Raw genomic sequence first — 21,619 nt, forward strand, 5'->3', positions numbered from 1 at the left:
TGCATATTTCTCAACATATGTGGACAAAGATACACATTAGGAACATAAAACAAGATTAAACACCTTCACCACAGCACCACTTTCTTGAGCTGATTGTCCCTCCATCCTACATAGCAGCACTGAACAAAACAAGTGTGAGATGCAATCATAGATCTCAGTGTCTTGCCTATTTTAACTATGAATTCATTTCCTTCCACACAATGAAACTCTAGACATTTTAATTAACATCCACTGAGTTCTGCTTTCAGCCCAATCTATTCCCACTTTCTCTCCCACTACTTCATTAATTCCAATACCTTTAACATCTTTATATGGGTGACCAAAGCCTCGTATTTGATTCAAAAAGCTGTGTTGCTTATTCTGCCATTTTAATGTGCCTACGTGCATTAATTATCCACATGTATTTAATGAACAATCAATATTTAGCTTCCTCCCCCAATATACTCCAAATATGTTATACTGCAGTGAAATTCTCATTGTTTTATGTAAATGCAGTAACCAAGGCAGAATAGATTTTTAATATGTGGGGGTGTTAAATATATTGTATTTTAGTACTTTTATAAAATCTTACTTGCTTCCAAAATCATAAGAAGAGGCTGCTGGAAGAGGCCAATGGCCACTCTCCCTTCTTCCGGCATGCAGCATCAGCATGAAATCACAATGGTGCCTTAGTGTGACTGTGTTACTAAAGCAGACAGCAGCAGCAGTAGTAGTATGTAGGCACAACCTCTCTCTCTCTCTCTCTCTCTCTCTCTCACACACACACACACACACACGTAGGCATATAGTTGGCTATATACAAGAGCATGTAAAACAGTTTCCAGTCCACAGGTATGGAAGTAGTTCTTAGGGACAAGTTCAACCAGCAATTTCACATTTGAATTCTTTGAGATCTCTCAAGTGGATGCCCTTCAGATCCAACAAATTTCCCTTTTCTATTTTGCCTATTAGGCCCAGAACTTTGTCTCTCATCACCACCAGTTCTTCAAACACCCTTCCAGCAAAAGTTAATTCAGACATAGGGACCTGCCCTATATCTTCTGCTGTGAAGACAGATGCATAGAATTCATTCAGCTTCTGTTTCTCTTCCTTTAACAGACCTTTGTTTTGTTTTTTTTAAAGAAATTTATTGGGTTTTACAATAGAAATAAACATAATAAACACTGTAACATGTATCTTAACATGATTTCACATTTTCTTTGGACTTCCTCGCATCTCCCGCTCCCACTTTCATCGTTATAACATTTTGTCAGCAATTTATTATCTTATTTGCATTCTTATATCCCTTCTATGTTTCATAATCTTCTAGTTCTCAAAAAGAGTTATATTTTCTCAATCTCACTTATTTTCTTAAAATCATCTAAATTTAGTGGTGCTCAGTTATTTTGATCTAGCGTCCTGTTTAGCATTCACTCAAGTTGCAATGTTTTTGTAAATAATTCTTAAATTTCTTCCAATCCTCCTCAGTCCTCTCTTCTCCCAGGTCTCGAATTCTGCCGGTCATCTCAGCCAGTTCCATGTAGTCTATCAGTTGCATCTGCCATTCTTCCAGTGTGGGTAGATCTTGAGCTTTCCAATGCTTTGCGAGTAGTATCCTTGCTGCTGTTGTTGCATACATAAAAAATGTCTGGTCCTTCTTTACCACCCCTTGGCCGACAATACCCAGAAGAAAGGCCTCTGGTTTCTTAGTGAAGGTATATTTAAATACCTTTTTCAGTTCATTATAAATCATTTCCCAGAACGCCTTCACTTTAGGGCAAGTCCACCAGAGGTGGAAGAATGTTCCTTCACACTCTTTACATTTCCAACACTTATTGTCAGTCAGGTGGTAAATTTTTGCAAGTTTGACTGGGGTCATATACCATCTATATATCATTTTCATTACATTTTCTTTCAAAGCATTACATGCAGTAAATTTCAATCCAGTACTCCACAACCTTTCCCAGTCCTCAAACATAATATTATGCCCAATGTCCTGCGCCCACCTTATCATAGCCGATTTAACCATTTCGTCTTGTGTGTTCCATTTTAACAGCAAGTTATACATCCTTGAAAGTACCTTACTCTTAGGTTCTAACAATTCTGTTTCTATTTTCGATTTCTCCACCTGGAACCCTAATTTCTTGTCATTTTTAAAAACTTCTTTAATCTGAGCGTAATGTAACCAATCTTGCACTTTATCCTTCATTTTCTCCAAACTCTGCAGTTTCCAATTGTCTCCATCTTTTTCTAGAATTTCCCAATATTTTGGCCATTTGGCCTCCATATTGGGTCTTTTTCGGGCCTTGGCTTCCAAAGGTGAAAGCCACCTTGGGGTTTTATTTTCCAGCAAGTCTTTATATTTTGTCCAGACATTAAACAGTGATTTTCTGACAATATGGTTCTTAAAGGCCTTATTTGCTTTAACCCCTTTAACAGACCTTTGATTCCTTTGACATCCAAGGGTCCAAATGCCTCCTTAACCAATTTTCCTATTAAACACTGAGGTGTATGGGGTGTTAGCAGAGAAGCAGTATCTCTGGTGGGGGACATGACATGCTCCTTCTGGGGCAGTTCCCCCACCATTTGTCCCCCCCTCCCTGCATTCAGCTCTCATCTGTGGCTCCTAGAAGCTGTCAGCATGCGACAGAGGCCATACCCCAGGAACGGCTTCTGCTAAACCAGGTGAGGTTAGCCGATGGGTCTCAACCCTCAGTGAGTTAGGGACTTCCCCTGCATGCAAAGACACACTTTGGTGGATTTAGCGGACGAGACCAATAGTGGGTCCACAGGTCAATAAAGCTGCTTCTGCATGTGCCGTAGAGGGAAGTGAGGGGCAGATGGAGCTTGTAAACCTGGGAAGGTAGCCCATCTATGAGAAGTAAAACTCTGATCCTAAACCTCTACAGCCTTGCAGTTACACTCATTCATGAGAAAGGCTTCAGGAGTAAACCCTGAGGAAAAATATGTACTCTGCTGCCCTGTGGGACATCTTTGGGAAGAAAAGGTTAAGAAATAAACCCAACACAAATCCAGAGCAAAGTCCCTAAGATGGTTGGATGGCATCTTGTATGCCTCCTTCCGGCAACTCCTGCAGCCGAACTGGTGCCAAATGTATTGTTTTCCTTTCCTTTGGCCCACATCAGAAAGGGAGAGAGGGGAAGTCTTGTCGTCTGAGCAGCCCAGGACCTCCAATACACACTGCCCGGGCTTTTGTACAGGACAGGTCACTTCCAACAGCTTGACCTCACCCCCAAAGGTGTACTCCTCCATTGTTTTCCAAGACAGATGGATGCCAGCAGGGACTTCCGGAGGCGGCGCGATCGGCAATGGCTGCCCGATCCTTGTAAGGAGAGGGTAGCTCCGCTGAAAACGGGTCGTCCGCTACGGCGAAGCGGAGACCCATTAAGGAAAACTACAGGCGGCAGCAGCCTGTAGTCTCGGGACCCGGCGGGCGCCAGAAGCAGCCCCCAAAACGTTGAAGGGACCCCGTAAGGGGCTCCGGATCGCGGAGGGGGTAGCGGCGCTGTGGGTCGTTGCGCAATCAACGGAGCGAAGCCGCGTTGCTGTTGCCGGTGAGCGCTGACCTTTCTTCCTGCAATCTTCAAATTCAGAAAAGCTGCAACTCGTGAGTAATTTGGACTTTAAGAATTTTTGGAGACCTTTAAAATCTTGAATTTGGCTGAAAGCGGAGTGACGATAAACAGGAAGCCCGTCTTCCGCTAACACTGAACTTGAAAGCAAAGAACAGGAGGAGTGGAGACTAAAAGCGATGCTTTAATCAATTGCTGGCACCTATCTAAAATAGCTACCAGGGCAAAGAGATTTTAAGCTGTTTGCTTTTGGACTTATTTGGGAACAAGGATGTCTTTCTTCTGTTGAACCAGTGGATTACAAATTAAATAAGAATCCCAGGTGCTGGAGCTGCCTGAGTAACTGAGCACCAGTCTGCAACATTGGATACTTTGAATTTAGACTTTGAAACATTCTGAGCTGGAACTTGTTATTTTGAAACATCTGCACTCTAGGCACTGTCTGAAACACTGTTTTGCCTTACGTATACTCTGTAAAAATTTAACTCTGTGGAGGTCGTTGGATGTTGAATTAGATCTATAAATTTGAATTGGACTTGACTTTCTCCCTTAAGACATTTTAAGCTCCCTCTAGAGGATTTTGGACTTACAGCAGTGACTGTGTTTTACTTTCCTTTTCCCGGCCTTCTGTTTGACTGTTGCATCTGGGCTTCTACATTCTCATGGGAACAACTCAGTTTGACCTTGGTCTTTAGATAACTTTGGAATGAGTGGAACAAGGAAAAGGGGAAGAACCAAACAAACAACCTTAACTTTATCTGCAGCCTCACAGCGTAGATCATCTGTGCCTGCTTTGCCTTCCACTTTGCCTCCTGAGACAGAGGCGGCTTCCCTGTCACAGGCAGGGGAGGGAGAAACGGAAGAATTACAATTGGAAGATATGGCCTCAGGAGGGAGTGCTTCTGTTTTAGATAAAATTTTTGAAAAATTGGAGGCTTTGGACAGAAAGGCTGATTTGCAAACGGCTAAAATTGACCAGAATACAGAAAGTCTGAATAGATTAACTGGACAAGTTGCACAGAATGTCCAATCCATTGGAGAGTTGAAGGAGGCTGTAGGTGAAAACCGGAAATTGGCTGAGGATACTAGTCAAAGACTGGGAGAATTGGAGAAAGAAGTTAGACCACTCAGCAAACAAGTTGGAGAACATCAGATTCACTTTTTGATGACAGAGCTGCGGAACAGGGAGGCCAACTTGAGGATACGGTCAATACCAGAAGTAGAAGAAGACAATTTAATTGAGTTTTTGACCAAAGAATTTTCCAAGTTTTGGAAGTTAGAGGAAAAAGATTTTAAAATAGTATCTGCTTTCAGGCTTGGAAGATTTAGGAGGAAAGAGAAGCCCAGAGATTGTTTGATTATACTGAGATCCAAGGAGGAAAGGGATAAGATTTTGGGTCTGCACTACGGGAAGTCACTGGACATTCTGGACAAGAGAATTGAAATTTACAAGGATATCCCTAAACAACTGTTGGACCTTAGATCTGACTACACGGAACTAGCAAGATTGTTGAGGAGCAACTCAATTATCTTCAGGTGGGAGTTTCCTCAAGGATTATCTTTTACTTTCAGAGGGAAAAAGATCAAAATTAGAACATTGGAGGATAGAGACAAGTTTCTGGAAGCACACGGAGAAGATCTTCACAAAGGACTTGGAGCACCAGGGCCCGAACCTTCAGGGGAGCCTGCGCCCTCGGATCCTCAAGGACCGGAGAACAAGGTACCACCCCAGCAAGAATAACCAGATTTATTCAGGATGTCTCTGCAGCTTCTGAGCTGGAATATAAATGGCTGCAACAGTCCGGAGAAAAGGAGAAAAATCTTTCACATTTTAAAAAAAGAACAATTGGACATTATTTGTTTACAAGAAACACATGTGACTAGGCTCCACAGAAAAGTGTTAATAAATAAAAGACTCGGCCAGGAATTTATATCTTCTGACACAGTCAAAAAGAGAGGCGTAGTGATTTATGCAAAAGAGAGCCTTTCACCTAAATTTCTGTTTAAAGATGAAAATGGAAGAATTTTGGCAATAGAAATACAACATCAAGGAGAAAAAATTTTGATATTAGGAATCTATGCCCCAAATGAAGGAAAATCGGATTTTTATAAGAAGTTGCATGAGACTATGCTGGATTATCTGGATTACAACAACATCATCATGATGGGAGACATGAATGGAGTCGTATCAACCAATATGGATAAGTCACAGAATCAAAATGTTACTAAAGAGGGAAGACTACCAAAGACCTTTTTTGAAATGACTGACAATATGGACTGGATTGATATTTGGAGAGTGAGAAACCCCCTGGGAAGAGAAGGAACATTCTTCTCTGAAGCCCAACTGACTTGGACAAGAATCGACCAAATATGGATAACTAGAAGTCTGGCACCTAAGATTAGAAAGGTGGAAATCTGCCCAAAGACATGCTCCGACCACAACGCACTGAGAATGGATATGACACTGATCCCAACCGGCTCCTTTAGATGGAAGATGAATGATGGCCTGTTCAGAGACCAAGAGATTGTAAAGAAGGCCCAAAAAACTCTAAAGGACTATTTTGAGGTTAATATGAACACCAGGGTGGAAAAAAGAACTATATGGGACGCAAGCAAGGCCGTGATGAGAGGGTTCCTGATACAACAGAATACCATAAAGAAAAGATCACAGAATGAAAGGAAGGACAAAATTTTGGAAAAAATTAAAGAGCTAGAGAAGAAGTTAAGATCTAACCCAAAGTCCCAGCCGATTCTACGAGAAATTAAACTTTATCAAGCACAATATTCTAAATTGATAAACCAGGAAATAGAATGGAAGATTAAAATAATGAAGCAAAAAACTTTTGAATCGGCTAATAAATGTGGAAAACTGCTAGCTTGGCAGTTGAAGAAGAGACAAAAACTAAATACGGTAACAAACCTAGAGATTGAAGGAAGAAGCATCCAGAACCCTGGAGAGATCAGAAAGTGTTTTCAGAAATATTTTAAAAAGTTATATACTCAAGGGCCACAAGATGAAATTGAGATTAAACAATTCTTGGAGAAAAATGGATTAGCAAAGCTGTCAGAAGAAAACAAAACAATTTTGAATGGTAAAATAACACGACAAGAGATTGAGCAGGCCATCCAGAACATGAAACAGGGCAAATCGCCAGGGCCAGATGGGCTGACCTCCATCTACTATAAGACATTGAAAGACTACCTGATACAACCATTGTTGGAGGTCAGCAATGAAATTATGGAGGGGAAGAAGGCGCCGGAATCATGGAAAGAAGCTTTTATCACATTGATACCAAAATCGGAAAGTGAAAAGACACAACTAAAGAACTACCGTCCCATTTCCCTTTTAAATGTGGATTACAAAATATTTGCAGATGTCTTGGCACGTAGATTCAAGAAAGTTCTAAATGAAGTAATTCATAAAGACCAGGCAGGCTTTCTCCCAGGTAGACATCTGTATGCTAATACAAGGAACATCATAGATATATTGGAACTTTTGCAAACAAACATAAATACTAAAGCAGTTTTAATCTTTATAGATGCGGAGAAGGCCTTTGACAACATATCCTGGAAATTCATGAAAGGGAATCTAAAAGAAATGGGAGTGGGACGGGGGTTTGAGAATGGGATTGAGGCAATATATTCAGAACAAAAGGCTAAACTGATAGTTAACAATGTGGTTACAGAAGAGTTCAAAATTGAAAAAGGTACACGACAAGGCTGTCCGATTTCCCCACTACTATTTATCTCGGTTCTGGAAGTGCTCCTGAATATGATTAGAGGGGATCGGCTGGTGGAAGGGATCCAGGTCGGAGCGAAACAATATAAACTTAAAGCGTTTGCAGATGACCTAGTTCTGACATTACAGGAGCCGGAATCTAGTACGAAAAGAGTATTACAACTGATTCAAAACTTTGGTCGAGTGGCGGGATTTAAATTAAATAAACAAAAAACCAAGGTATTGGGGAAAAATTTGACAGATACTGAGTCGGAACGGTTTCAGAGGGAGACAGAGTTAACGGTGGTCAAGAAAGTGAAATACCTAGGGGTAAACATAACAGCAAAAAATCTGAGTTTATTTAAAGATAACTATGAAAAATGCTGGTTAGAAATTAAGAGAGACTTGGATAGTTGGTCAAGATTAAAACTTTCTTTGTCAGGCCGAATAGCTGCCATCAAGATGAATGTATTGCCAAAAATGTTATTTTTGTTTCAGACACTACAGATTGTAGACAAGACAGAGTGTTTCCGGAAGTGGCAGAAAGATATCTCCAAATTTGTCTGGCAGGGCAAAAAGCCCAGAATTAAGTTTAAGATATTAACGGATGCAAAAGAAAGAGGGGGCTTTGCCCTGCCAGACTTAAAGCTGTATTATGAAGCGGCAGCTTTCTGCTGGCTAAAAGATTGGCTACTTCTTGAAGATACGGATGTATTAGATTTAGAAGGTTTTAATAATGCATTTGGATGGCATGCATATTTATGGTATGACAAGGTTAAGACAAACAAGGCCTTTAAGAACCATATTGTCAGGAAAGCAGTATTTAATGTCTGGATAAGATACAAAGACTTACTGGAGAATAAAACTCCGAGGTGGCTGTCACCCCTAGAGGCTAAGGCCCGAAAAAGAGCCAATATGGAGGCCAATTGGCCAAAATATTGGGAGATATTAGAAAGAGATGGTAACAATTGGAAATTGCAGAGTTTAGAGAAAATGAAAGATAAAGTGCGGGACTGGTTACACTACGCTCAGATTAAAGAAGTATTTAAAAATGACAAAAAGTTAGGATTCCAGGTGGAGAAGTCAAAGTTGGAAACTGAACTGTTAGAACCTAAGACTAAAGTACTTTCAAAGATGTATAATTTGTTGCTGAAATGGAACACACAAGACGAAATGGTCAAATCGGTTATGATAAAATGGGCACAGGACATTGGGCATAATATTATGTTTGAAGACTGGGAAAGGTTATGGACCTCTGGGCTGAACTTCACTGCATGTAATGCTTTGAAGGAAAATGTAATGAAAATGATATATAGATGGTACATGACCCCAGTCAAATTGGCCAAAATATACCATTCGTCTGACAATAAATGTTGGAAATGTAAGGAAAATGAAGGAACCTTTTTTCACCTCTGGTGGACTTGCCCGAGAGTGAAGGCCTTTTGGGAGATGATATATAATGAGTTAAAAAAGGTGTTTAGGTACACCTTTACTAAGAAACCGGAGGCCTTCCTCTTGGGCATTGTCGGCCAGAGTGTGTTAAAGAAGGACAGAACATTTTTCATGTATGCAACAACAGCAGCAAGGATACTGATTGCTAAGAACTGGAAAACTCAAAATCTACCTACGTTGGAAGAATGGCAGATGCAGCTGATGGACTATATGCAATTAGCTGAGATGACCGGCAGAATTCGAGACTTGGGAGAAGAGAGGATGGAAGAAGACTGGAAGAAATTCAAGACTTATCTGCAAAAGTATTGTAATTTGGCCGAATGTTGATTGGGATGTCAGAGTAGAAGTAATTGTCTACCACTAAATAAGATTTAAGTTTAAACTATATGCTAATGATCAAATCCAAGATTATGAACAAAATGATAATTTGTTTGGAAACAATTCTTTAACGATGCAAGTGTGTGCGGGAGGCGTGGGGGAGTCCAAAGTAATGATAAAAAGATGTCAAATAATTAATGTTATTTGTTTAAATATGTTTATGTATTGAAAAACTTGAATAAATATATATTAAAAAAAAAAAGATGGATGCCAGCAGGTTATTACACACTGCTATTTGTTATTGATAAAAAGAATCTCACAATTCACTTAACATTTTAAAGATAAATCAAACCCAGCATTCTCAATTTAAGCAAAAGCCTGCTAGTAAATAAGAAAGCAGCAGCAAAGCGGTGATTTTCTCCCCCTTATTTCTAAAGGGGAAAAAATTCTTCTGAATTATGTGCTGCATCTCAAGACACCTGTGGAGGCTAACAATATATATTCCTTCAATTTAAGAATCTCACAATACTTGCTTGTTTTCTTGAAAAATTAAGTAAGCTATTGCTGAGCCAATTTCTCTTTTTCGCTCTTTTCCATTACGCTTTCAAAAGCTATGTTACCCTTCAGCTATTATTTTTGCAATTATAATCAGAACCATGGACAAGTCCATGACAGCAATTCATTCAGAAGCATCCAGGCATTTGGAGTGCTATATTTAATGTTGCAGCTTTTAAACTTTCCAGGCATTGCAACCAACTTTTATTTTTTACACTATATTTATGGGCTTAAGCTGCAACGCTAACGACGTTTACACAGAAGCAAGTCCCACTGAATTCAGTGGTGCTTACTCCCAGGTAAGTGGGGTTTGGATTGCAGCCTTACATACTTACCGAAAATTTGTAGCCTATGTTTCATCCATCATGGAACCCAAGGCAGTGTGTATGTGGTTCTGCATGGGTCATGCTGCCCAGACACTGACCAGATCCAGAACTAATTAGCTTCAGCAAGGTGGAAGCCTGATGCACCTTCAGACCATACCCTAGCATGTTTCTCTTGTATTGTTGTTCTCTTTCTTCCCTTAATAAAGTGAATGGTTGATCAGCTGATTTGACCAAAGGTACGTGGGAGTGACCCATTTATGAATCCCCCAACCTACCAGTTGAAGGCGAATGTCTTAGAAAAAAATGACAGTTCTTATTAAGACTTGCCTCTCTCTAATTTTGTTAGACCCTGCTTTTTTCTGCCTCTTCACTCTGAGTGATATGAATGGTGCCACTGCTGAAATATTTAATCAAACTGCCATGTCTCCCTTCTCCAGTTGTTTTCCCCATTACAAATGGCTATTCTTTGCCTTCTAAAGTTCAAAGTACACTTCATTGCTTCTCATTGATCACTCAAACTGGAGAAAATAAATCATTATTGAGCTCTCAGTAAATCACTCAGAGTGTACAAGAGGGCTTGAGGAATTTACAGTGCAAAATTGCAAAACAGAGAAATAGATTTCGGAAGTAAATTCTGTTCCTAGTCTGGGACCATGGAGAAAGGAAAGCTCAGGATAGGAGGGCAAGCACAGAAGAATGTCTGAGACTTTCATGCCAGTATTAGAGACTAAAAGCATATTTGATAAGATATGGGGTGTGTGGAAATTACATCCTTTTTCTGGGTCAGTTAAACCAAGACCGCTGTAGGTCATTATTTGCTCATTCTGGAACCAAATATTTAAATGTTTCCATACGTAATTTTTGGTCTGGTTCAAGTGTGGGGAACCTTTGGCCCTCCAGATGTTGCTGAACTGCAACTCATCAGCACACACACAATGTTGCAGTTTTGTAGTTCTTATTTAAGAATTAGAAAGGCAATCACAACTGAGCCACAAACAGAACATGCACCTATTTTAAGTACCTCAATTAACACCCCCAATTCTGGGGTTTTTCAGCTTTGCCCCCCTTGGGGGAAATCCAAAAAGAAGAACCAGTGAATTGTTTTGTGGAGTTAAGGATGAGGCACTAGTTCACTAATCCTCCTTTAATATGACCCTCCAGGAGAACTAACCAGATCTCTCTTCAGACTACTATAGCTCTGCTGTAGTATATATGACACTTGGACAATTCATTTCAGTGGGATCAACGTGAGGTACTTTCATATCTCATACCCCATCAGAACATAAAAGTTGCTTTATTTGCCCAGTACTGCCTATTATGACTGGCAGCAGATCTCCAGCATTTCAATCATAGGTATTTCTCATCACCTGCTACCTGAGCTTCTCATAACTGCAGATGCCAGGCTCTACCACTGAGCCTCCATGCAACTCACATACACCACAGAGATTCTGACACACATCCAAACCTCACATTAGACACACTCAACTTAATATGATAATTTAATTTCAAACCAAAAGAAGTCTTCTTTTTGACGTTTCAAATGCCACTTTTCTAATTACAAAACTACTCTGCACAAAATGATGCTGTCTGAGGCAAGCCTAAATCAAATGTATCACTTCTGTGAAGCCGTAAGTATGCAGAAAAATTCATTAAAGGATAGAAACCTTTTATATTTCCTAATGATGGGGAGAAAACACCACAAGGCTGTAGCAAGAGAACATACATTTTCTTCTCTCTCCTTTATTGAGCAACTCTGCCTGGAATAATAGCTAGAAGTGCTCCGGTGACCCAGCCCATTCTGTATTACTGCTCACTTCAATTACTTGTTCCATGTGTCTTCATCTTACAACCCATTAATTCATAAGTTCTCAGTTTCACTGAAAAAGTCTCAGCTAACAAATGGACTCCTAGTTCCGTGGAAGTCAATTCCACACCAAAATGATTCTCAGTTCCTTATATGTAGCATTTCTGCATTGTCCCCTCAAGCTGAAACAGTATTTGGGGGCGGGGGGAGAAGGACCAGCTGCTCCTCAGTTCTCCAAAAATCAACAAGTGATACTTACATAAACCGGACAAGATCATGTGTCATCTGGCCACCTACAGACACTAGGAAAGTTAGGGTGTGATCTAAATATTCTCATGCAATTTCATTAAAGGCCATTGTTCTACATAAGGTGATTCATTCGTTGGTAACCTCAAGACTTGACTGTTGCAATGAGCTCTATCTGCATCCAACCCTTGGGCCTAGTCCAGAAACACCAAATGATACAAAATGCTGCAGGCTAGATTGTTGGCAGGGCAGAAAACTACTTGTATGTAACTTCAGTGTTTAAAAACTTGTACTGGCTGTCCATATGTTACATGGGCAAGTTGAAGGTTCTAGTATTAACTTAAACATCCCTTAACAACTTGGGTCCACGATACCATAAGGACTGTCTGATTTTTCATATCTCTGCCTGGACATTGAGAAGTCTCTGTTTTAAATAGCCTTTTCAAATCTCCTTTTTGTTTTACATTATTCTCCATGGGTCTCTGATGCTTTCTCTCCTTAAGCCAGGGCTGCTAACCCTTCAGTGCTGTTCGTCCATTAGAGAAACGACTGACAGGCAAAAAGCAAGAATGGCACAGAGAGGGAATGGTTACCAACAGAAACCAGAGGGCAACCATCCCATATCCCAGAGAGCTCTGATGGATCATGGTGCCCTCCTGCTGCTTTTAACAGAAAAACAGATGTCAGGAGATCCGCAGTGTGAATATTGGCCTCAAGTAGCTACCCACTTGAATACTGTAGCTTAGAAATAATTAAAATCACACCATACACAGTCTTCAGTGATAAGATAGCTAAAGATGTCAGTCAAATGGAAATGTTTGGGTTGTAACTCGTTGAAGACTTCAGAATTCAACACTTATCCCAACTTCATGACTATGTCGGAGAAGGATCATCACTCTACTGAAAGTACAGCATATGTTTTGTGCTCAGAACATCTCAGGTTCAGTCCCTGCCTTCTCCAGGTAGGGATAAGAAAGACCCCTGCCTGAAGCCCTAAGGGGCCAGAGTGTTGGCTGCTGCACTAGATTGGTTCATCTAGTTTAGATTGATTTTAGGGCAGCTTCCTGTGCAATAAAGAAAACAGAACATGATGAGAGTAGTCATAAATCTCCCTGCATAACTATGGTATAGACTAATGATCTGACTCAGTATAAAGCAATATCTGATGCTCCTAAGCTTTGCTCAAATGCAAAGAAGAAAGTGATAGCAGTAGGAATATTATCAAAGTGCAGGTCTGTCATTGTTTGCACATCTTGTTGTCATGTCTAGATCTCATCATAGTGTTAAACTTACATGAGAAATATTGGGGAAAGTACAGGTTCACTCTCATCCCATGATGATTGCTTAGCTTTGATGAAGCAATATATGATAACTAGACTAATACATGGTTTTCACGGTTTTACTAAGTAGGCAAACAGAAACGATATTTGTTGCCACCAGGAAATGGCATTCAGTATAGCAGTCACTGAGGTGACTGAGGTGCAAGCTCTCAACAAACCAGAATACTATTTTCACCTGTCAATATTCAGCCTTGCACTTCATTACGAGGTTGCAGAGGAAATGCAGTACCTATGTTGAAGTCACATTAGCAGAAAGGAGAGACTTCAGGATACTCCTCCTGCCCAATCTGAAAGCCACTAACTCCACAAATGCCTCTAATGTCGTCGCAGAAAAGCTACTGTCTCATAATATCACAAAGAAGAATGAAGTGCTGGAATACCTTGCAAGGGGGGGAATAAAAAAAATCATTGCAGAGTGTAATGAAGCTACTGCCTTGAACGGTTCAGCTGAGTTTTTTCATCGTTTCCATGTGGAGACAAATTCTAAAACTATCTTGCATGTCATCAATGCCACAGAGACAGTTCCCCTCCCCCCCAGATGCAGATGTTTTAGTGCTTTCTGCAAGACTGACCAAAACTGCTGTAAGATTTTTTTCTTTCTTATTGCCGCTAGTAAATCAAAACATTTCCTATTCCTCAGAGGTATGTTCCTACTGCTCAATTCACAAAAAGCTACTGTGCTCCCAGATTTCCATGCTTTTTCATTATAATGAACCACCTGTATGTAAGACATATGATATACCTATACATAAAAATAACTTTGGGATGCCTCAAAGGAAGTTAGCTTTAGGCACCAGGCAAAAACGTTCCTTTAAGTAGGCCTTTGGCTGGCTGACAGCTGATGCACTTTTAAATGTGTTGTGGAAGTCCGCTCACCTCTCTTGGTGTGGTGGCATTGCCGGACAGAAGGGGTTTCACTGGGGCCCCAACTGTGAAATTCAAATGGCAGTGCCCTTCTTGATAGGCGGAGGGAGTATGTGCCCCCACCGCCTATCAGGAGCTGGATCTTAGCCTGCACCCTGCATTGGCCAATGGGGATGCAGACTGGAACGTGGGCGGAGCCAGTGGAGCCGACGGTGGGCTTCCCTTTGATCTGCCCCCTGCCCATTTAAGCAGCCCACAGCCTGCTTGTTCCTGCGCCAGGTTTTCCCCCATCCCACCCACCCATGGTTTACACTGATAGGCAATGACTTTGCTGTGGCTACAGTGTCTGCCGTTCTTTATGGGGCCGGGTAGGAATTTGCCCACCAGGATAACTGGCTCTTACACGGTGGTTTTGCCTACTTCATAGCAATTCATCACAACTGGTTGAGCATTGGGCCAATCCCTTGTTTTGGATGGAGGGGAGGTTGTAGTCCCTGCCTGCCTCTCCAAAAGCTGGGGTATTCCGTTAAAGAGATCTGGGGGGAGTGGCCGTGTCTGCATGCCCAGGGGGGCCAGAGCCAAAGGCATTCCCCTAGAAGAAGGTCCCTGCAATGTAGGTCTTAGGAATCCCTGCCTGGATTGACCACCTGTCACTTCCAGCGGGTGGGCCGGAAGTATTTAGATTGCCCCATGCTCAAGCCAAACCTCTTTCATCTGTATTCAATACAAAACCCAGTCTTATTGGTCTCTTATTTATATGGGTTGGGGTATGGGAAGTCTGATGCCTTGTCCTGCAAGGGAGGGATTATTGGGTTGTCTTTGTTCTTATTTTTATTATGTATTTTGTGTTTTTTATATTGTAATTTTATGTTATGAACTGCCCTGAGATCTAGGAGTATATGGTGGTATACAAATGTAATAATAAATAATAAATAATATTCATAGATAAATATAATAGCAGCAGCATTGTAGATGTATTTCAAGCATTGGGCTTTGTACATATTTCTTGAACATATACTTATATAATTGCTCTTGCTCAATTATATTTGATACCATTACATTTGTGAATGAAAAGATACCTAACTTGATCTAGTTCCGATTGTCATGATGTCCAGTAACCAAAAGTACTGCATCTTTGAAGACCTCCAGCTCCCCAACGTCCCTCCCCCCCTTCTGAAGGGAATGACGCCATTGAAACTCTGGTTCTGTTGATTATTTTTAATCAAATGACACCTCCCTTGTCTATCAAAAGTTGCCCATGGAATTATATATGTACCCAATAGTGACATCTTCAACAACAACAAAATCCTGTCTAGTCTTCAGGGTTGTTCTACAGTGGAAGTCAGTTTAGGGGCAGAATACAACAAAAACGTGTTTTAACAACAGGAACAACAACGTAGAACAAGATGCTACACATTACTAAGACTGATGCCTGTGGTTATTTACTTCCAGAATTAGCCTGTAGGCATATGTATTTGAAACTTAGCAAAGGAACACTATACACAGGTTTTATACTAGTTTAACAATAATAGCTTCCCCTAATCCAGGGTTCACCAACCACTTATGGGCATATTTGCAAAAGGGAGAGATTGTCATGAGAAGCACACACCACAAGGAAGCACACATTGAAACCTCTTCTATTGGCTATAACAGAATGCTACTTTCAAGCCTAATTTCAGTGGGGAAAGCAGAATGGACCCTGTGGGCACCATGGAAATCCACCATAGACACATTTGGACCCACAGGCACCATGCTGACCCCTGCCACAAATAATCCTGGTATCCTAGTTTGTTTCCCTAGCACCCCTCAGAGTTTTCCAGATCTTCTGGCAGAACTACAGGCCATAGAGCTCCCCCTGGAGACCAGACTCCTCCAGCATATCAACCATCCTGTGCAGTTTTGGGCAATAGTTGGGAAATTAGAAAATTGGCTTGGACTAGCTCTTCCTTTTTCTTTACTCTAATTCAGAAAGCCAGAGTGTGAAAGGAACAGTGGACGGCTAATTTGCTTAAAGCCTGCTGTTCTGCAATATCCCTTTTCAAGCAAAAGCTGGGAAATAGCATTTGACATCCAGAAGCAGCTTGTATCAATTGAGATCGGTAAGAGCAAAATGTGTGAAAATAACAAACCATGTGAAATCAAACACAATTGAATCCCTGCTTCCAAACCCATCTCCTGCTTCCACCCAGCCAAGGAAGGCAAATTTTGGATAGTTAATTCTTTATTGACAAATGCACACACTTACAGCTGCTCCTAAGCTGCAACCAAAGCACACACACACTCCTAGAGGTCTCTTTGTTGTTGTTTAGTCGTTTAGTCGTGTCCAACTCTTCGTGACCCCATGGACCAGAGCACGCCAGGCACTCCTGTCTTCCACTGCCTCCCGCAGTTTGGTCAAACTCATGTTCGTAGCTTCGAGAACACTGTCCAACCATCTCGTCCTCTGTCATCCCCTCCTCCTTGTGCCCTCCATCTTTCCCAACATCAGGGTCTTTTCCAGGGAGTCTTCTCTTCTCATGAGGTGGCCAAAGTATTGGAGCCTCAGCTTCACGATCTGTCCTTCCAATGAGCACTCAGGGCTGATTTCCTTAAGAATGGAGAGGTTTGATCTTCTTGCAGTCCATGGGACTCTCAAGAGTCTCCTCCAGCACCATAATTCAAAAGCATCAATTCTTCGGCGATCAGCCTTCTGAGTCGAGCTCTCACTTCCATACATCACTACTGGGAAAACCATAGCTTTAACTATACAGACCTTTGTCGGCAAGGTGATGTCTCTGCTTTTTAAGATGCTGTCTAGGTTTGTCATTGCTTTTCTCCCAAGAAGCAGGCGTCTTTTAATTTCGTGACTGCTGTCACCATCTGCAGTGATCATGGAGCCCAAGAAAGTAAAATCTCTCACTGCCTCCATTTCTTCTCCTTCTATTTGCCAGGAGGTGATGGGCCCAGTGGCCATGATCTTAGTGATCCATGAAGGAGAGAGTTCTCTTAGCTGGCCTTAACTTTTCCAGGTTCATGCCCCATGGAACAGCTGAAGCAACAGTGGCACAATGCCCCCCTCTCAGGCTTACGTACCCTCATCTGTCAGAGAGCACACATGCAACCTGAGACTTCTCCTGCTTGGAAAATGTTGCTGCTCTTCCCCCTTCAAGCCCCTCCCAAATCTAGGAGACAGTGGGACAGGGGATGGCAAGGTTTCAGTCAGCCCACCACTCACCTGAACAGTCTCTTCCCCCACTTCTAACCTGTCTTGTGCTCCCACCTTTGTCTCTGACTGCTCCAACCCTTCCTCTCCCCCCCCCCCTCCTGTCTCATGGGTAGCACAAAACCCCATAAATCACTGCTCCCCTCTCCTGGGTCAGTATCCAGTCCCCTTGCCTCTGCCAGAGCACTGCCAGTCCCTGACACTCTATCTTGCTTTACCACACTTGCAACGGTTCTAGCTGGGAGAATAGTTTGGCTAAGTAAAAGGGAACATTGGACTGTTGCCATTAATAAGTTGCCATTGCACTGTCCCAAATTATCAGGCTTCTAGCTGAGAAGATGATTCCCACAGACTGATGCAACAATAGCATTTTTTGGCTTTTAAGAAAAACTTTTCTATTGAAAGCATCCAAAATCAAAACAGAGTTCTGTCTGGAAAATGTTCACAAGAAGCCCTGTCTCTTCAAAGAGATGCTCTTGCATGCTTAAGTACATGTAACATCTAACAACAACAACAACAAAACACCACCAGCTCATCTTAAACATAAAAATAATCTATAAATTCTGACTTAAACCTATGTATTTACCGTATATAAGCAGTCCATATGTCCAAACAGATATCCAAACAAAACTGGTACATGTTCAAACATAGAAAAGGCAGTGAAAACTTCAGACTACCAAGTGGTGGATGATGTGATTTTTATCCTTCCAGCCTTTGAAGTATTTTTTGCAACCATAAGGGCTTAATAGGATCCACCTTTGTTGTCCATCTCTTAATCCCTCCATTGCAGGAATACAATTTAAAAATGTGTGAGCATCTGCAAATATCGAGAGTTTTCCAAAACAAAGGTAATATGAAAAATAATTTCTGACCATAAGGAAAATGCAGCATAAGGAACACCCACATCAAATCCTTCAAAGAGGCATTATCAGCAGAGAGTTCGAACTGTAGAGTTCGAAGGGACCGTGAGGGTCATCTAGTCCAGCCCCCTGCAATGTAGGAATATGTGCCAGCACCTATCTGTTCTAGTCAATTCCTTCCTATACAGGTGCTTATGTAACTAACTGCATGTTGCATTGATTGTGGGACTTGCAGCCACATCACAGGATTCTTTTTCAAAGATGCAATCGTAGATATAGTGGTGGGGCAGAGATTTCCACAGGGACCATAGTGTGGAGAGAGGGGAGGCTGGACCCTTATCTCTGTGTCTAATTGTTGACATGCTGCAATCAGCCTTATGGTAGGGTTGCCGTATTTCAAACAGTGAAAATCTGGACAGAAAAGAGTTGTTGAGCTTTTTTTTATGGAAAAGTGGCAAAAACGGCACTGCCGAGATGGTATGTCCAGGAAATTCCAGACATATGGCAAGCCTACCTTATGGGCAAATGCTACTGCTGGCATGCCACCTCTGGCCAGCTAGTCCAATGGGGAAGTGGTGCAACCCTATACATCCTCCTGTTCTATTGAGTACAATGGGGCTTCCTCCCAGGTACAGTGGTACCTCCGGTTACGAACTTACCGTAATTTGTTCCGAAGGTCCGTTCTTAACCTGAAACCATTCTTAACATGAGGCGTGCTTTCGCTAATGGGGCCTCCCACTGCCGCCGTGCCACGTGACTTCTGCTTGCATCCTGGGGCAAACTTTGCAACAAGGAGCATCTACTTCCAGGTTAGCTCATTACCCGAAAAGTTCGTAAGGAGGACAGTACATAACCCAAGGTTCCACTGTAAATGGGTTCAGGGTTCCAGCCTACAAATATAAGGAGGGAATTTGAAAATCACTTGCAGAAGCCATATTTTCAGGGTGAAATACTATACTATGCACTGCAGCGACGACAAAACCACAATATTGTAACACTGCAGGAAAAGCATGACATCTTAGAGCACCTTCAGATTTATATTTTGAATTCCTGCTGTTAAACAGTCTATAGCACTTGATGAATTTGGATGGAGGAGGAGGAGGAGAGTTACATCTCCATCTGCATTCATTGGCTACTAAGGGCTTCTCCAGATGACCTATTTATTGTGCACACATCCTGATTTCCTTACACAGAAGTTAGATTAAAGCTTTTCTTTATGAATCATTTGTTCCGATTTGTTTGTGTGGAGGCTCTATGACAGTGAGTATTCATCATGTATTCATCCTCATTTGCTTGCAGGGTATTTATACATCATCACATTAATCTTGTTCGTTCCACACTTCTCAATGCATTTCCCCATCACTTTCCTAAACGCAAAAAGTCCATTTGTTTTGTAAAGTTGATTTATTGTGCTGCAATTTCAGGGCACTTTAAATCCACCTTAATGGTGAGAGCCTAAATTTCCCAGTTTGTGCTTGAATCCCTCTAACTAAACACCGACAGTCTGCAGGCACCCTAAGAAAGGGAGTTTAGTATTCTGGGGAGATGTGGATAATTACTGATCTGTGTACATAATTCCATGTCACTGCTGCTAATCTTACGTTTAACCTACACCAATAAAAAAAACCAGCATTTGCTACTGGCAACTCAATAACAAAAAGCCCCTATCATTTGCCAGCTCAACCCTACTGTTTGTCAAACCTATTGGGGGGGGGGATGGTGTCATTTACAGCACTTTTCATTTTGTGTTGCCCTAAACACTAGCAGCTGGATTGAGATTGCTTTTTCATAGTTCACAAGGGACATTTACAGCTGTCGGATCTAAGCAAGCCTTAACAACCATTTCTCAAAGCAAGATTTATTTGAGGGCTAGCATCTGGTGACAAATGCTGGCAGAATAGAAATATACCTTGTACACTGGGTGCCTTGACCTCCTCCCAGTTTATTAATGTTCATCTCTTCTCATAACTCAAAACTATAGCTCTAGCCAGTGCAGAATGCTTCCCATTGTGGACACACAGAGAAATTTGTACTCTCTTCCTTGGCCTCTTCACATGACAAAAATGCTTTCATTAAGAAGGAACACACCTGTTTTCAACAAATACATAAAATATTTTAATTTTTCTCCTCATAGAAATGGTATTGGACCAACTAGCTTAAACCTTTGCAAGATCTCGTTTAGACAGCCCGTGCATAGAGCGATGGATTTGGAAATGCAAAAGAAAGAAAGCCTTATTATGTCTCTGTGGATTGTCAGAGAATTCTATTGGAAATGGAAATGAGAGTGTAAATTGCTTCAATTTGCATGTTTGTCTGAGGTCAGGAATGGAAATTATGCAAGAGAATATGAGAGGTATCGCTATCATTGTTTTTCAGTCTGCAACTGTTATATAAATAATTACACTGTTTTCTGAATTGGTTTTGACATTGGCATGCACTGAAATTAACCACATAATTAATTACATTAGTTCCATGGATAGCAAGACAAATAACATAGGTGTTAACAGAAACTGAAATGTGGAAGAATGGAAACCGTGCGACAAACACAAGATGGAGTGGAAATTGCTGCTGCCTTTCACCTGTCCACCTGACTGGGGTGGTGTTCGTAGAATGAGGAGGCAGAAGTGAAGAGTACAGGAAATGAGACCTTGTTTACATTGCTGTCCACTATGGCAGGAAGCAGCTAGGATTACACAAAAGGACAATGTTTCAGATTTCACAATTTGGATTTTTCTGATAAAATTTGGCCTTTAATTCTGAAATGCAGGATTGAAATTTAAACCCAAGTTCAAAATGTGATATTCAATTGTTTTGAGGCAGTGTGTGTGTGTGTGTGTGTGTGTCACTTTTTAAAGAAAAGCTTTCCTTATTTTTCATTGGTTTTTAAACAAATACAATATTTTCCTAATTAGCTGACGGATGAAAGTTAGTTGCTTGTCAAGTGCACATATTGGCAACTATCCCATCTGCTGCTCTAGGCAAGATGAACAGCAACAGATATAACCAAGGAAGGAAAGTGATCAGTCAGACACGCATCTTCTTCCCAAAGGAAGGCAGGCGTGGGGCAGGTAAGCACTAAGTCTGTGCGGACAACCAAAGTAAGGGAAGCCTCAGGGTTCTGTCCTTCAAAAGGGGCCTGGTTTGCATTAAGACACTCATTACATGCATTCTCGCCTTCAATTTTACTGCTACACACAATGCACTTGGGCTTCATTGCTGTGAATTTGTCCAACGTGCCCCACGGATTCTAGTGCCATCATGATGATGCCAACGTAATATGACATTCAAAGATCACCTCTTAACTCAAACTGCAAGGGCTGAGTTAGTGTTGATGCACTTTATTGTTTAATGTATCTGACTGG

The 21,619-nt window shown here is 41.4% G+C and overlaps 2 long non-coding RNA genes across 3 annotated transcripts in view; one reads left to right on the forward strand and one right to left on the reverse strand.

Annotated features, from left to right (window-relative positions):
• LOC308476927 overlaps window positions 1-21,619 on the reverse strand; it is an 808,687-nt gene that overhangs the window by 745,580 nt on the left and 41,488 nt on the right. The window lies entirely within an intron of this gene.
• LOC308476975 overlaps window positions 1-21,619 on the forward strand; it is a 67,293-nt gene that overhangs the window by 4,150 nt on the left and 41,524 nt on the right. The window lies entirely within an intron of this gene.

The sequence above is a fragment of the Podarcis pityusensis genome (assembly GCF_964106645.2).
Source record: "Podarcis pityusensis genome assembly, chromosome: 5".
In the NCBI taxonomy this organism is placed as follows: Eukaryota; Metazoa; Chordata; class Lepidosauria; order Squamata; family Lacertidae; genus Podarcis; species Podarcis pityusensis.